This window comes from Triturus cristatus, chromosome 8 (genome assembly GCF_964204655.1).
Source record: "Triturus cristatus chromosome 8, aTriCri1.1, whole genome shotgun sequence".
Taxonomy (NCBI): Eukaryota; Metazoa; Chordata; class Amphibia; order Caudata; family Salamandridae; genus Triturus; species Triturus cristatus.
Window position 1 is genome coordinate 853354581 of NC_140591.1, and position 16870 is coordinate 853371450.

Below are 16870 nucleotides of genomic sequence, written 5' to 3' on the forward strand. Positions count from 1 at the left end.
AATTACATACCCTGCTACACTTTTTTCATTCAGCAAATGGTTCCACTGGTTCTTTCTCAGAAGCACACATCTGTCTCATTCCTAAAGAAGGTAGGGATGCTAGATTTTGTAAAAATTATAGGCCCATTTCATTGGTCAATATTGACTATAAAATCTTTTTCCAAAGCACTAGCCATACGTTTAGACTATCACTTACCGACCCTATCAGGGAAAGAACAATCCGGATTTGTTAAGGGACGGGTCATAAAAGACAATACACAATTGTTTTTTTAATGTTTTATCCAAATCTTCCAGTCTCAAAAACTCTTTAGCAGCAATAGCTTTGGCTGCAGAAAAAGCTTTCGATAGAGTTGAATGGAAATATCAATTCCATACTTTCAGATGGTTTGGTTTCGGTCCGAACTTTATATCTTTAATCTCACGCCTTTATTCTAACCCTCGCGCTGCAGTTTATGCCAATGGCTTGATCTCCCCTTATTTCAATTTAGGCAGAGGGGTACGCTAAGGTTGCCCACTTTCTCCTTTTCTTTTTAATTTGGCCTTAGAGCCTTTCTTGTCCAAACTGCGCCAAAATCCATATATACATGGTTTTCAAACCTCCAATGTCCATATTAAACTCGCAGCCTATGCTGACGATATTCTGCTATTTTTATCAAAACCAGACGTATCAATCCCTGCTTTTTTAGAAGAAGTACAGTCATACTCCCTAGTATCCGGTTATAAACTAAATAATGATAAATGCGAAATTTTGACCTTAAATAAATACACTTTGAAAACAGAATTCACTGCCTCTAATTTCACTTGGAGCTCTACTCACATAAAAAATTTAGGTCTATACTTCACTTCTTCCCTTTCGGATACAATAACACTATGCATGAATAAATGTATTAAAAAAATCTCTGAGTTAACCGCTAAATGGCATCCCCTATATCTATCATGGTGGGGCAGTTTAGACACTATTAAAATGATGTTAACACCCATAGTCTTATATACGATCTCCAATAGCCCAATCCCTGTCACTGTTAAACTTTAAAAAAAAGTTAGTTCCATATTGTCCTCCTTTCTATGGAGTAATAAGAAACCTCGTATATCTATTTCAAAATTATCACGCCCTAAGGTAGAAGGTGGAGTCAACTACCCGGACTTCCAGGCTTATCAGAAAGCTTTTCTTCTATGGCAAGCTTCTCTTTGGTTGCTTGACTCTACTGAAGATTGCCCTTTATGGACCTCCATTGAACACCTCTTTTTATCTCCCTTTTCTTTTCACGAATACTTATCCTTCTCACGCAAACCACAACATCTCTCTACACCTATAATAAAACATACTTCCAAACTCCTTAACTCAGTTTCCCCTTTAACTCACCTCACTATTGACTCTTTTCTTGACTCAACGATTTGGCACAACAAAAATCTAACCATAGGAGGTAAACCTTTTTATTGGAAAACATGTACACATAAGGGAATAATATGGGTTCATCAGTTATTTTTAGACTCAAAGTTTGTCTCCTTTAATTCGCTTAGCTACTCTTTCAGTTTGCCCTCCTCATTCATCCACAAATATGATTTGCTCAAGGAGACAATTCTGGATGTGTACACTCACCTTCCTAATACACACAATAATCCTACCAGTTTGCATCCTTCTCTAAGACTTCATCCTTTACTAAAAACAGTCCCCAAAGCATCTATTATTTATAGATTTTTGCATGACTCCGTTGTTGATAGGCAAAAGTCCAAAACTGAAGAGGCCTGGGAAAGGGATTTTACTACGGTTTGGCCAATACCTCTTTGGGTAAAAAATATGGAAGAAAATACGCAAGTCATCCAGGGCAGCTAATACAACACAAACAACGTTTTTTGTTTATAACAGACTTTTATTCACATCAGCTACTTTGAACAGGAGATTTCCACATGTACCGGACTAATGTTAGACTTGTAAGACATCCATGGCTGATTTATTCCATTTGTTATTTTCTTGTCCTTCTGTTTATACTTTTTGGCAACAAGAATGGCCTCAAATTAACATGATTTTTGGAACCACATTTTCTTTTTCCTTTAAACATGTTTTCCTGGGTAGCCTCTCTTCCGTTTGGGAGACCGCGACATCTAATGTCAAAATTATTGACTTATTATTAGCAATTGCTTTTCAGCAAATTACTATTAATTGGAAAGACTCCAATACAATTTCATATAAGGCTTGGTGGTATGCTGTTTGCCATAATCACAGATTAGACACCACCTTTGTATACCCTTTACATATGGCAATGAAACGCTCGGACCTATGGTCACCAGTTACTTTGTATATCGATGTATGTGCCAAAAGATTTTCCAAACCTCTGCCATGCCAGCAAGAAGTCTCAAAACCACCATGATCCTCTAATGTGTTCCAATTCGGTTTTTATATTTTAATGATATGTACATAACATTTAGTTATTTGATTTCATTCTCCTCCAGTGTTAAGTCCAATTCATAAGATTTTATTGTAACAGGTTTATATTGTAATGTATTGATATGATTTTAATATTACATACTATATGTAGACATCTTATCTTTCTTTAATAAAACTTCTTTGAACTTAAAAAAAGAACAGCTTTTTAACAACACTTCACAACTGAAAAAATATATTTTGAATCTATCTATTTCTTAGTTCTTTTTTTATTGAGCTTTCAAATCTTTCCCTATAAACGCTGGCTTATAGTCTGATGGAACGTCTTTTGTGTTGTCTGCTGTACATGTTCATCAGGTCTGATTGGGTGTTTTTAGTTCTCAAAAATTAGAATATTTCTTTATTAGAAACCAATGTTCAACAAAAAATAAGTGATTTGTAGCAATGGTCTAAAATATTTTAAATTGAAAACTTTGTCACATGTTTTAAATTATGCCAGCAGGTATATGCTACAATTGGGCCTGATTTCTACATCGTAGGACGGAGTAATATCCGGAGTAAATGACTCCGTTGTCCTGACAGACACCCAGCCCTGATATGCAGAGATCTCTACCGGCCTTGTGGACATCTGTTAAGGTTGTTAGGAACCGCCATTATGGCTGGTCCTGTCACTGTCGCAGAGGATTGATAGGCTGCTCTGTCAAACATCGCAGCTGACCATCAAACCTTTACAAGGTTTTACGTTTCTCAAAAACCAACTCCCTTACCTGAAGTTTGTTTTTGAAAAAATTTAAACTAATGACCTCCACACCATGGGAGTTTTCTCCCATGCTGTGGGGACATTTTTATTTATTTTTACGTCCCCCACTGCCAGGATTTACCTAGTGGGGATGGACAGCAAAAAAACGTACCTCTATGGCCTGTACTCTATTGGGCCTTTGGAGGAGTGTGTCAGCGATGGGGATGGAGTAGGCTCTGTCATTGACATATTGTTGATCTGTCCACCTTTACAACGAGCAGACGGACCGTTAGTTTGGCAGAGAGGGTACTCTTTCGCCATTGCGACAAAGTGCCCTCTTCGACAAACTTCAGATCAGAGTTTTTGCCTGTGAGGTAGAACCCAGTGGCCTAATTTCAAGGGTCCTAATGCATGTTAGTAAAATGCCCCCACTGCCCCATTACCGAGTAAATGACTAGTGTAACTGGGATGTAGAGAGCCTCTCAGATGCCTGGGCCCCTGTCAAATTGACTCTGGTGCATTAGCCATAGCTAGGCGTGTGATAGACCCTGTGCTTCATAACCCAGAGAAATATATGATTTGACTCAACTTTCGATTGTCTAAGGGACATATTGTAAACCACAAAATACATATTTACAATCTGCTAAAACAAACTAATAAAACGAAAAGACCCATTATCTGGTCTTTCTTTCCTATTCACTGCTTATTCTCGTGAAATTATGCATCATCTGAAATATAGATCAAACTTATTTGAATAAACACATAACTTGCACAAATGTTTTTTTATCATTAGTAAGAAAATATGTCAGTACTTCATTCTGCAAAATAGTACAATAGTAAAGCATTTTAAATGGGTTCTATTTTGAAGCAGGGTCTATTTTTTATCATATAGTACCCCAGGACAATTCTGCCCACACCTGAGGCATGAGACCCTGATAATCCCCCACCAGCTAGGATAAAAAGAATCTGTTAGGTTGACCGAACTGTCCCAGCTGTTCTTTTTCTTGCTAGGCCCAAAAGTGTCTCTCTCACAAGACATCTCCTCAGCGATGTCCAGTTCCCCCGGGCCCCCCACTCCCTCGATGTGCTCTTCTTCTCTTACACCCACGTAGATACCGCAAGACTAGGGAACTTTCCGAGCTACAAGAGACATCACGCAATACCTGATAGTGGGGGTCACTTGTCATCTGTCAATCTTTCATATTATTGTATCTGTTGCTAGCTTTGATGTAACTAAGACATGCAAACATGGCGTGAGAATATGACCTATATCTTTCTAAATGTTCCTCTTTCTTATAAAAGTTTCCCTGAAGTGACGCAAATCCTGTTCAATAGATGTTCAATTTCATTATGATTCATGGTCAAACATCCTATGACCTTTTGGGAAACTTTTTGTAGCGTGGGTGTCACTTCTGTTTTCTTAAATATTTCCGAGAAGTGACCAAAATGTGTCATGTCCTATAGGTCAGAGGCACCCGACAATGTCGTAATTTTGTGGTCAATAGTTCATCATTGAAAGAGTATAAAGATCTGCTCCTCAGTTCATTCCATGGACTACCCCGCTGCAGTGACCCCTTGGGTCGCTAATGCCTGTGTGGTCTCCTTCAGCCATCTATCTAGCATCTTTGGCTAAAGCTCTACTTGCTTATTGTACTTTGAAATTGTCTCTTTCTCTCTCCTATGCATTGCCCTTATTCTAAAACATTATTGCAATTGCAAAGCAATAATGTGTGTTCCTCCTAACGTAACGTGTGCATTCCTAGCATTCAATTTCTATCGTTTGCACTTCTATTTTGTCATACTTTTGCAGAAGCACACCTGCAAATTAAGCTTCCTTGGTCCAGTGCCCCAGGACCATGAAAGTTCACCCTTTCATTGCATTTAATGCACTTTAAGAATTGTAATTCCTGGATGGTTAGTTTTCTCATTTCAGGTCTGCCTTCTAGGCACTTGCACATTTATTAAAATGTATTTGTGTTGCTATTTCTAATGGATTGAAATTTCTGAGCTAATGAATTGATTAATATATTTCTTTGGCTGTGCTAATGACTTAATGAATAAAAGTGCCACTTCAACGTAAGACCTTTGTTTCACATCCGTGTTCATTGTTTTTAGATAAGCAGTGTTTGAAATACTTACCCTTCATCAATTTTCGCTTAAAATAATTATTTTCTTGTAAGGCAAAGTTATTGGAAAACTCTAAAGGCATTGGAAAGATGGGGTTGAAGATGAGTGCTTCAGAAATTAAACTATTTCGCCCTATTCCCTTGGGGTCTATCTTTCATGAGATCGGCATCTTTTGAGTATTGTGGATGTGCAAGTGAAAAATAGAATGGCACAAAGTGATTATGAACATTTCAAGAATGAAAGTCTGAAATGTAGTTCTCTGGAGTTGATTCAACATTTAGAACACACTTGTGAATTTCTTGAGGTTCTGGTAAAAACCTGTTCACTTTTATGAGGCTAGCCTCAGAGAAGAGACAGAATGTCTGGACAAGATTGAACTCATACGACTCTGACCTCATGCCAACATGGAGTCTTCCCCTCTTCTATATCTGCTCAGTTGTATATACTCCTTAATATGTATCTCTCCTTACACAAACTTTCCAATAACATGCTCTCCATGAGATACTCTCTCACCATTCTCGGATCCCCACCCTTTATCCCCCTTTCCCCTATCCCTTCCCTCCACCCCTCACTCCCTCAGCCCTCTCCCACTACCCCATCCTACTCCCTCATTTTCTCCTCCTTTTACCCTTCTCAGCCCCCTTTTTGCTCCCCCCCCCCCCACTGGATACCCATCCCTGTTCTCTTCTTTCTAGCCTTCTCTTTTCTGTCTTTAAGTTTATGTTTTTCTCTTTCCTTTGAAATACTAGCCATATTACTTAGGGTTTCCTACATTGTATACCATATTATTATTATCAATAATGCTCTTGTCTATACTGCTATTCCTATTCCCCGTATGTACACCCTGACTCTGTTATCTAACCTCACTATGCCAGACAATGTTTTCTGTTATGACATGTAATACAAATCTGCAATGAAATAAAGAATTACAGAACTTGTTGATAGACAAAAGTATTGAAATGCTTACAGCTTGCATGAAGGAAGTAGATCAAAAAGAGTGTTTCCCTCTTTTTTCTCCATGGTGAATGTTTTCCTTTGGACCAACTGTTTCCTCTACACCCCCACAAATATTTTTGTGGAGTGGGATGTTTTCTCAGAAATCCCACTGTTACAAGGCATTTCCTCCGTCTGTCCGAGACATGAATATTTTGGTGAATGTTGTCATGGTGGAAAGGTCCCTGCAAATTCTGGTAATTACCCAAAAACATACACGTTTGTAGATGTTCACTAACATCTGCTGGTGGACCCCCTAGAAATGTTGACAAATTTTCCTGGCCCTGGATTTGCAAATGTGAAATGTACACCACAAGGGAGGAACGTCTGATCAGCAAATCTTACATGATAGGGTAGAAGGCTACCATGTATCAAGTGACTTTACCCCCATAGCTTTTTTTTGTACATTTATGTGGAACTTAGATCCTCAAACGTTTTTAAAAAATATGGGCCACAGATTCTTCTCTGTGGGACAGAACCAAACTTGACATGAGGGGGAGTGTAACATTTACTAGACTATATCATCTATACATTATGGGCCCAATTCACAAATATTTAGCTGTGAAAAACTCTTGAGGAAAGAAAGTAGTCCCATCAAGTACATTTATGGCATGATTATTATTGCATAACATAAAGATCTGACACCAAGGAGTTCTGAATTTATCGCATGCAATAAATATTACATATTCCAAGTTTTTGGAGAATAATGTGATTTTTTTGCCTCCTGCACCAAAGTCAACATTTTTCCCTTGTTAAATTCTAGCAGAATTGACCTGCCAAAATGCAACGAAGTGTGAGAGCTTTATTGCACCTAGTAATTACTGGATACAATAAACATTGCACCACTTGGTTGCACAGTGATCACAATTTAATGGGTCTCCTGTATTCAGGTCCTACGTTGCCAATTGAACAACCGGGATAAATGAATTGGTCATCACATGACCGAAAAATAATCGAATTAATTGGCTATAGTATCAAGATACCTATGTGGTAGAGTACACACAAAAGACACTTAAACACATACAATCATCAAAATATAAATTGCATGTCTTTATGTGTCCCAGGTGTAAACGTTATCGCATAGATAAGCGTTCATTACACACCTAACCGCACCTAACTGCACCTGAAGGAACCATAGTTATTTTTCTCTGCAACCCAGGTTTCTAGGCATAATGGATTAGCCATTATTCGGTGTTATACATAACTTACTCTTGAAGCACTGCTGACTTGCTCCTGAATTTCATCATATGGCCCATTGTCATCCTGGCTTACTCCTGAAATTCAGCACTAAGTAGAAAGAAGTATAGAAGTAGGTCACCCCCATTCACAGCAAAATCTTTGTGAACACGGCCTTAAAAATATCACACACAAAATGTTTGATAATTAAGCTATATGATCTGGCACGAGCAATAATAACAAATATATCTAGATGCAGTTAGGGTAGAAATACAAATAACAATAGTGTGAGAAAGTAATGATAAAACACAAAGATATGTTGAGTCTGATGTTATTGCTGGCCAATGAAGATCCCACCATAACGCCATTAATACAAATTAAATACTCACATACAAAAACCAGTGGTGGCCCCTGCAGGTAAGCACGGTGGGGCGGGGGTGGAGGTGTGAAAGTAACAAGCGATGGGATAGGGAATGTAAAATAAATAAAGCCACTTACCTTGCGCTCGCTGCATCGCAGACTCTGCGATCCGGCAAATGCAGGGTAAGTGGTGTTATTTATTTATTTATTTTACATTCTCTATTCTGTCGTTTTTCACTTTCACACCTCCACCCCCGCCCCACCGTGCTTACCTGCAGGGGCCACCACTGGTTTTTACCACCGTGTCCCACCAATGGGGGTTGGCAGGGGTGGTGGTGCTTGAAGTCACAGGCCTTTTACCTGTACCATAAAACAGACACCTACTGACACTCCTGTGAACATCCAATGTTCCCCCAAACCCTAGGTTCTATCACTTCCCTCAGTATGTGCTGAAGCTTTGCACTTATACCTGAGGAGTCAGGAACGGAATTCAGGAACACTAGTTGCAAACTATTGCAGACATGGGTAGAAACAGTAACTTATTGGGCGAAGGGGGTGGACATGGCTGTTTTACTGCCGCATAGGTTCCCGGTTAACACAGCGCGTTGTTCTTGTTCACACACCACAGCGCCAAGACTCCACGGCAAGCACTATATAAACATAGCACTAACATTAGGTAGTGTAAGAGTACCCCCCTTCTTAAGGTGGGAAGCCCGAGTGGGAACCTCTCCTGCTTCCTTCTTTACACGTGCAGTGGCATCAATCTTGGAGGATTAAGGCAGGTAAGACCACACAGGTTCTCAGGTTTGACGCCTCTGCAAGTGATGAGCAATCCAATTTTGTAAGCTTTGATTTACGGCTTCACGTCTACGACTTTCAAATGAAAAACTCACTTTATTGTGTGGGTGGATGTGGCGGGCGCACTCCTGCCCTGAATAGAAGGAAGGATCAGAACACGCTGGAGTGATGGCCTAATCTCGCCGGGCTTCCAGCTCTCACGATTTGAAATGAAAAAAACTTTTTGTGTCACACCCCTGGTTACAGCAGGAAGAGAGTAGCAGCCAATTGCACATGTCCAGAGAACATTTGTTGCACCGCAAGTGGGAGACCCACCTTATAAAGCTATAGGTCATGCGACATAGATCGTAGAACATAAGAGACAGTTTGGAAATGCAAAAGTTGTAAGTATGTATCTCTTTTCAGGCAGAAGTATTTCATTTTAGTACATCAGATTATATCACTGCATTAAGCGGTAGGCATCAACAAGCTTCCCGTATGTATCACCCCTGTACGTCTCTAGACCGAAAGCTTTTTGGTTTGTGACCAAATATGGGCATTTAGCTACAGGTCTCCTTACGAGGTGTGTCTTCGTCGGCAGTATTAAAGCACATTAATAACATGAATTTGGAAGCTCCTAGTCTAGGCAGACCCAAATCAGAGATGGGGTTGGAGGATTGCGAGTCATAACAAAATTGGCGGGGCAGATGCTAAAGCCAGGGCCTGTTTAGAGAAGGGTGACATCCCGAAATAATGCCTTTAAAGCACTACACAATTGCTATTCGAACATCAGGTTCCGGGGAATATGTGAGCCACAATGCAGTTATGGGGAAGACGTGATCGTAATTCAAGGGACCGTCTCCATCACTTTCCAATGAAAAACTCTGGCCATAAAAACAAGCAAGAGAAAAGTTCAATCCGGTTACACGTGTTGCGCGAGAGGGGGTGCAGGGGACAAAGGGTCAAAGGCTGGGCTGGACGTTTCACTGAAACTGGGCCCACTCAGAGTTTGGATATGTGCTGATGGGCTTGTCCTTGGCGTGCAGCTAGCGTTCCTGCGGTGCACGTCAGCCGCATCGTTATACTGAATTAAATATGTGACCTATGCTCATCACCAGTGGGAGTGTAGTGGTCTCCCAAGACAGGTATGACTCCCTCCCTTCAAATGGAAATGGGGGGGACGGGGGAATAAACTGAATGGAGCACAGGTGCGCCTGCACCTCGCAAGCAGTGCATACGTGGGACGCGTAAATAAATTAACAAGGAGTATCATAACACAGTGAACTGAAACTGACCAATATAAGTAAGCGCACAAAAGCAGTGCAGGCGGGGTGGGTCATATATGCTTTGATATCTCACCTGTTGTCTGAATCAGGCATTCCTATTATATGGATGTGGTTCTTACAGTTTGTACATTTGCGGGACTGACTCTACGGACAGAACGCAGTCTTGTGTAAATTCAATGCTAGCTGGCTCTCCCAGATTCAAGCAGATAAATTCAAGGTTTTAAAAACGCTGATTTAATTTTCAACTAATTTAATTTGCGATCGTTGCAACTTAGACTTTGGCATTTTATTTTGGGCTGGGCACATTGGGCAGGGGGGTCAGGCAGAACGCTGCTGCTCTTTTTTTTCAGGCTATCAAATTAGTGAGCCCTCTGCATTTTGATAGGAATTGCTTAATTCGGTGGTAGGCAGTTTCACATGACATGACGATATCCCCAACCTCATCTTGCGGTCCTCACTGCATGTTATGGTTCTTTCTGCTCATTATTTTAGTAGGTCCTTCTAATTCCCTTCCATAGTGCCTGAGTCTTTGGCTCCCATTTTATGGTTGCCCTCCACATTGAATCGATTGTACGTTTTTACTTCTCTGGCCCCACACAGCAGTTGATCCATGTATCTATTTATGGGACAGTGCTTGTTGGTGTGGTCCCACGGCCTGGTGGATCATACCTTGGACGTATCAGCAGCCATAAGCATGTATATTCTGCTCTAGCAACTGTATTTTAATGTTACACCCTGCAGTCGCAGTCTGGACCAGTTTGCACACCCAACCCTCTCACTTGCTTTGGGATGGGCCAGTGTTTGAGGTGGCCATAGCAGGGGAGGCAAAACAGTCACAAAGTGCATGGACTCTCAACACATAGGGTAGATGCCTACAATGGCCACCTTCGGACAATCAAGTCAGTCTTATTTTGGGTTTACTGTTCACTCCCTTGACGACCTCTGACCACCAACGGAACTACACATGTGCTCTAAACACAGAAAGGTGGCATGAGAACAGAAGATAGGCCCTAAGTTGGGATGGCTACAGTGTCGTCACTGAGGAGGAGTGCAATAGGAAGGACAAATATTATGGTCGGCACTACATGTTGGATAGATGAAGTGAGAGGGTTAGGGCACCACCTGCAGCATTTCAATGTAGAAGAGAGATCTAGGGCAACATTAGGGTGGAATGAAGACAGAGCAGAGACAACAAGAATGCAAGTGTATGTGGATGGGGAGCAGAGTTCCGTAATGCTTCAAAGTGGTGAAAGTTGAGTGGAGTGGAAAGAGTATAGAGATGGGAAAGATGTGGTACACGTAGGGAGCAGGATGCTTTTGATGAGCTAGAAGTTAGTAAATTGAATGAAGACAGTACGTGGAGCTAGAACTATATACGACAAGAGTGAAAGAAGAAATGGGCAAGCTCAGGAAGGAGAAATTACAATCCCTAGTTGAGTTCTTGGAGGCAAAAGACATGGGCAGAACCTGGTACTTCTTGAGGCAGTATGATGGGTAGTACAGGTAATGGGAATGTGCCAGAAGTTGAGCTGGCATACAGAAAAGACCATCACCTCCTTGAGGAAGGATTGACAAAGAGTTGCTGAGAGAGAAGAGAGTAAGATGGGCCTGAGGAGTAACAGATAATGTGATGGCTTCCACAAATGGCACAAGAGATTATGGGTTTTGGAGATTCAAAATGGGAACAAACGTTGGAAAAAAAGCTGAAAGTGTGGATTGAAGGAAGATAGTGACCACATAGGCAGAGCTCGGGTATGATTAGCTGAACACCTGAAGATGTAATTTGACACATACATGACAAGTGGTTGCAGAATAGGAGACTCAAAGGCCCAGTGAACAAAGTTGATGATGTAAACAGTGTACACTAGACATGAGCTGTAAGGCAGAAAATATACCATGTGTAGGGTTGAAATTGATGTTGCAGAATTGCTATCCAAAAGCAGATATGTATGCAGAGTTCATCGTGCCCTCTTTGGTACTGAAAATGCATGGGATGGTATAGGGAACAAATTGTGGATTGAAGAGTCAAAAAACACAACCGAATTGAAGCTTTCACACATGGGCATTACAAACCCACTAGGAGTGCATTCAATAATGACCTCTAAAGAAAATATGTTACCAAAGGAACATATGTATGGTTTAAACATTTTTCATTGATAGCTAGGGTGCAAACATAGTTAAGAGAAGAATTAACACTGTTTACATGCGGTCCCGGAGACCCCATAAACTGAGAAACGTAGATGTCAGTATAGCAATGTATACTAGCACATTCTATAACAATTTATCTTATTGGATGGAGTATGGCATTATTCAAATGCATAGGCATATTCAAGAATGCACAGGTGACATTAATTTTTGAGCTTAGTCTGGTTAACATACGATGCGGCTTTTCTTTCAATGATGAGGGAGGACTTGTCTGTGGTTTATGGAAAGCCCGATGACAATTTTTATTTCTGACAAATTTGCGATTTTCTTTTCTACACAATTTGTTTTTAACCTGTTCATGGAAACCAGAAATATTAACAATCTCATGTTCTTGCTCTTTAGGTAACAGGGATAAGGAACTAAAATTATGAAAACTATACTGATCAGCTATTGGAAGTAAGGAGAGTCAATATTGATTAGCTATTAAAGTACAGAGAGTTAACTAATTAGAAGAATCTATAACATACAAACCTATTTTAAGCACCACTGCACTGTAAAAAATGAAATTTCCTAAATACTCACTATTTACGATCCATGTATTGTACGGTAACATTGACAACTATCTGGTATTACAAATATATCAAATATGGGTTTTCTAGCATGTAAGTACATTAACAGGCGTATAGATTTTGAAAATCTTCCTAAATGATATTAAAGAGTTCCAGTTGACCCCTGAGTTTGAGCAACTTTTGCAATCTCAATAGTCCAAGTACCAATATGTAGCTTTCTGGCAGACTTCCAATCTTTCAAATAATAATTTTCACTATCAAAAGATTTCACTGTATCAATAGTTGTTTGCTTATTCCTATTAACGTCCATTTGCCTCTTTGCTTGACACGAGTTATACACCAGTTCACACTTCTAGTGGATTACCAGTATGTTTTGCCCTCTCTTTTCTAGGTGTTCTTCAGGGCACACATGGAAGGGGAGTTGGGATTGGTGTATACATGGGTTATCGGATTCAGTTTAGATTTATGCTTGGTTTACAATAAGGATATATGCCTGCTCTACTCATAGAAATTCAATGGTGGTTTCTCAAAATATAGAGCCCTCGTCTGCTTCTTCAGTTCTAAAGTGCACTGAGAAGGGAACCCATAGGACAGGTTGCGGAGAAGGTTAGAGACTAGTAAGAATAATTTGATGTGGGTTTTGGGAAAGGCTTCAAGATTCCCTATGAGCATACAAAAGGCGGAAAGTGAGTTAGTTTGAGACCCATGAGAGGAAAAGGTATGCTGAGGGAAAAGCTAGCAAAGGAAATTTAGGATAGGAGATAGGCTGGCTGTGTTGCACTCACACGTTTCAGGAAAATGACTGGCTGGTTGTGTGGCAATGCACTTGCTATAGCAGCAGTTTATCATTTGATTCCACATATGTTGTAGAAACCGGCTGTGGTGATATTCTGGTTGTTTCTATGATGAGGCTGGATTTACTTCTTGCTATGATTCTACTTGTTGGTTATTGACTGGCTGTGAGCCAATTTAGTGCATCATTTTGAAATTATATTGCTGTCTGATTTTACAATTCCAAAATGCCTTTTTGCGGTTTTAAATCTTTAGTAAAAACGAAACTCTGCCTTTCATTTTCAATTTGGAAGGTATTTCAAACATTTCACAGGATTTGAACTGAATTAGATGATGCTTTTAAAACGTTATCAAAAATCATCATAGAATAGTAACAGAGCTAGAAAAGAAAATTGTGCTTTCACCAACCAAACAAAAGGACCATTCCAGAATGAAAGTAGGGGATATCTTTGACAAAGTAATGTAAAACATGATAAACCAGAATTTGAAAAAGCAACTAGGCGTAATTTACAAAAAACAACCATTGTTGGTGACGAACAACAAATATTTTTTATTGTACTTAGAGAACCTTTTAATCTTCTGAATATGTTGAGGAACCGGCTGAGTCGCAACGCTACCATTCTTGCTGATTAAGCAGCTGTTCAGTATTGAAAGTGTAGTTACTCTTTCATTGAAAGCGCACCTACTCTTTCATTGAAAGTGCACATCCTCTCCTATGAAATTCTAGATCCAATTCAATTAAAGTGTAGATTCTATTCAACGAAGGTGTGGACCATGCTTGTACGATGAATTAGCAAAGTATTTTCTGTAAATGCTTATCCCTTACTCCGCAGATGTCAGTTACTTGTAAGTACTACTGAACTTACCAGAGTAAGTCATGTTTACCGGAAAAGTCTCAATGAATCTGCCACATGTCACCAACAATATGAGGAAAATGTGCCCTTCTCAGTTTGCACGTGTATTCCTAACCTCTCTGTTTACAAAGCACACAACTTCAATCCTTGTGGTATTGTGTGTACTATGTGTACTATGCAATGGATCAGACATAAAAAAAAAATTACAGATATTGGGTGACCAGTAAAAATAATACACACAGGCACATTAATTATTATTGCTTAGAAGTTACATATGAGGCTAAAATTGATTTTCAACTTATTTTGATTGGTCTTTGAGGACATGTCCAAAATGTTCACCATTTTTGGTAGATTGTTTTGTCGTTTTCACAGTGTTGCCTTTTGAGATGCCATAGCCTCGTTTAGTTTATTTGCTCTGGTGAACCGAGATATTGATAGTAGTTTTTGCTGTTTAGTTCCCAAATATCCAAGTTACGCGGAAGTTACATCCCCCTTAACAGTGTTCATTTTCTGTACTCTTGTGTTTTTTCCATCACTGCTATCAACCCTGTTTGAAGGCGAGAAACAGCTCTCTCTTGCCGGCTATTGCTCACGTGACTTTGTTGTAGTGACGACCTTGAACTGTTGCGTATCATTAAGTACCTATCATATCTCAGATTCATTAAACACTACAAGATGCAACACTTTCTGATACAACTGAATATTTCAAGACGAAATATTTGCCTGTAGCGGCGAAGGTAAATACTCACAATAAAACTTTGGCCGCAGTGTAGAACAATGGAACAGTGCACCTATTTCCCAAACGACCAGGCCTGGAATTCACGGAATTTTCAGGTAAGCACAACGATTTCAGTTATTTGCATATCAGTGCCTAAGAGAATAAAAGAATGAGTTAATTTGACAAAGTCGCCATAACTGGGTTTTGATACAATTAAGAGTAATGCTCATCATATATGTTGATTTAATACCAGAAAAGATAAATGAAAGTTGCTTGCCATACTGGCCTAGGAGGGAAGTCACCTACATTATAAAATGCAATTTCTGAATTGTCATAAAATTGGGATACATTGGCATTTCTGTGTTCATGACCCATTTACTACTGCTCCCGGGTGTGACACCACACTCTGAATGGAACGTACTGGATACTTACACCCCAGGTGGTCCTTGGTGGCCTACCTGGCTAAATATTTGTCTTGTGAGTGTGAGTACAGAGTATGCTGGCATTCACTGTGACTTAATGCCTAAAACCTCAAGCTCACATCCAGCCGTGTGCAAGATTGAATTCCTCTGGTCCTCCAACAGGCTTTGAGAATTATTGGCATTTTAGGAACATCCCTGGTGGTCATCATGATATGGGTGGGGGCTGATAGGAGGTGCTTCCGTCTATCCAATGTGTCCCCTCGCTCTCAACAAGAAACCATTTTAAATGGGCCTTTAGTTTCCATTAAGTGATTATTGAAATTTACCTTCTTGAACTGAGCCATACGAACTTCTGCCCCAACACAGCACACATCTTTTTTTTAGTATTTTTAGCAGAAAAGGAAAGGAAACTCTCATTTAGGGAGGAAGTGTGGAAGGGTGACATGTAACTAACTCGGACACTCTACCTGAGTAGAGCCGTCAGCATTAACTGTTAGCTGCTCGACAGATGTCTTCAGACAGGATGGGTGTCTGGAATGCCACAGTTTTCCAAAGCACCCAACAGAAGCATTCAATCTGTCTGGCAGAAGAATGTTCAACATTGAAAGAGGACCAAGGATGCAAGGGATATATCATCGTGCAATCGTAAAGTCTTATTCAGATACCATTTAAAGGCCCTTCTAATATTCAGACAAAAGAATGTTCGGTGGTTACGCAAAATCGACTTAAGGCATAACTTACTACGCCCTTTCTTTAAGCAGTATGGCACACGGACTTGTAGACAAGCTGTAATACTGTGTTTTAATCCTAAATACACCAAACTGAACTGCCAAGTCGTAAAAATTTTTCATTTAATGTGTAAAAGACTTAAGAGCACCTGATGACAACTAAAAAAAACATTTTAAGGTTACTTAACTGATCTCAAGTAAATTTTTAGCTTAAGGCAATGTATCAACGAATTTTAAAACACTTATTTCGATGTTTTATGATATTTTGTAAAGATTTTAATTAATCATGTACAAATAAATAATTACTTACTTACTTACTAGGTATGTGGCAATATTAAAATGGAAATTATACAAAATGTTTAGCAGAAAGAAAGGGAGAATTATTTGAACCACCACTGCATCCATGGGGAAGACTTAAGGGTTGTTAAGACTCGGTAGGCTTCCACTTGATAATCCTCTCATCTGACAAAACTGATGCCAACAAGGTGACCTTCTAAGTCACCAGATTAATGTCACAAAAAGCCAAAGTGAGTGCCAAGCCATTCAGTAAAAAGTTTAAAATATAATGCTGGTTCGCCTCTCCTGAAACATAGAAAAGTTTGGGAGGGTGTGATAAATCCAGCACAGCAGCATATGAAAGTTATCTTCTATTTGTCTAAGGGCCTAATTTAGATGTTGGTGGGCAGGTAATCCATTGTATATGCGATGGAGTACCCTGTCTGCCAAACCCTTGGTGAGACCGCCTTGTTTAGGAATGGGCAGAGCTTAGTGCAAAAGCTCTAGTTATGGAAAACTTCTTCT

The 16870-nt window shown here is 39.8% G+C and overlaps 1 protein-coding gene across 3 annotated transcripts in view; it reads right to left on the bottom strand.

The window, feature by feature from the left end:
* Positions 1-16870, bottom strand: part of COL8A1 (collagen type VIII alpha 1 chain) — a 224882-nt gene that overhangs the window by 108254 nt on the left and 99758 nt on the right. For all 3 annotated transcript variants that reach the window (XM_085622355.1, XM_085622356.1, XM_085622357.1), the window contains one exon: positions 14951-15072. The gene's annotated coding sequence lies outside the window, so the exon portion shown is untranslated. The remainder of the gene's footprint in view (positions 1-14950; positions 15073-16870) is intronic.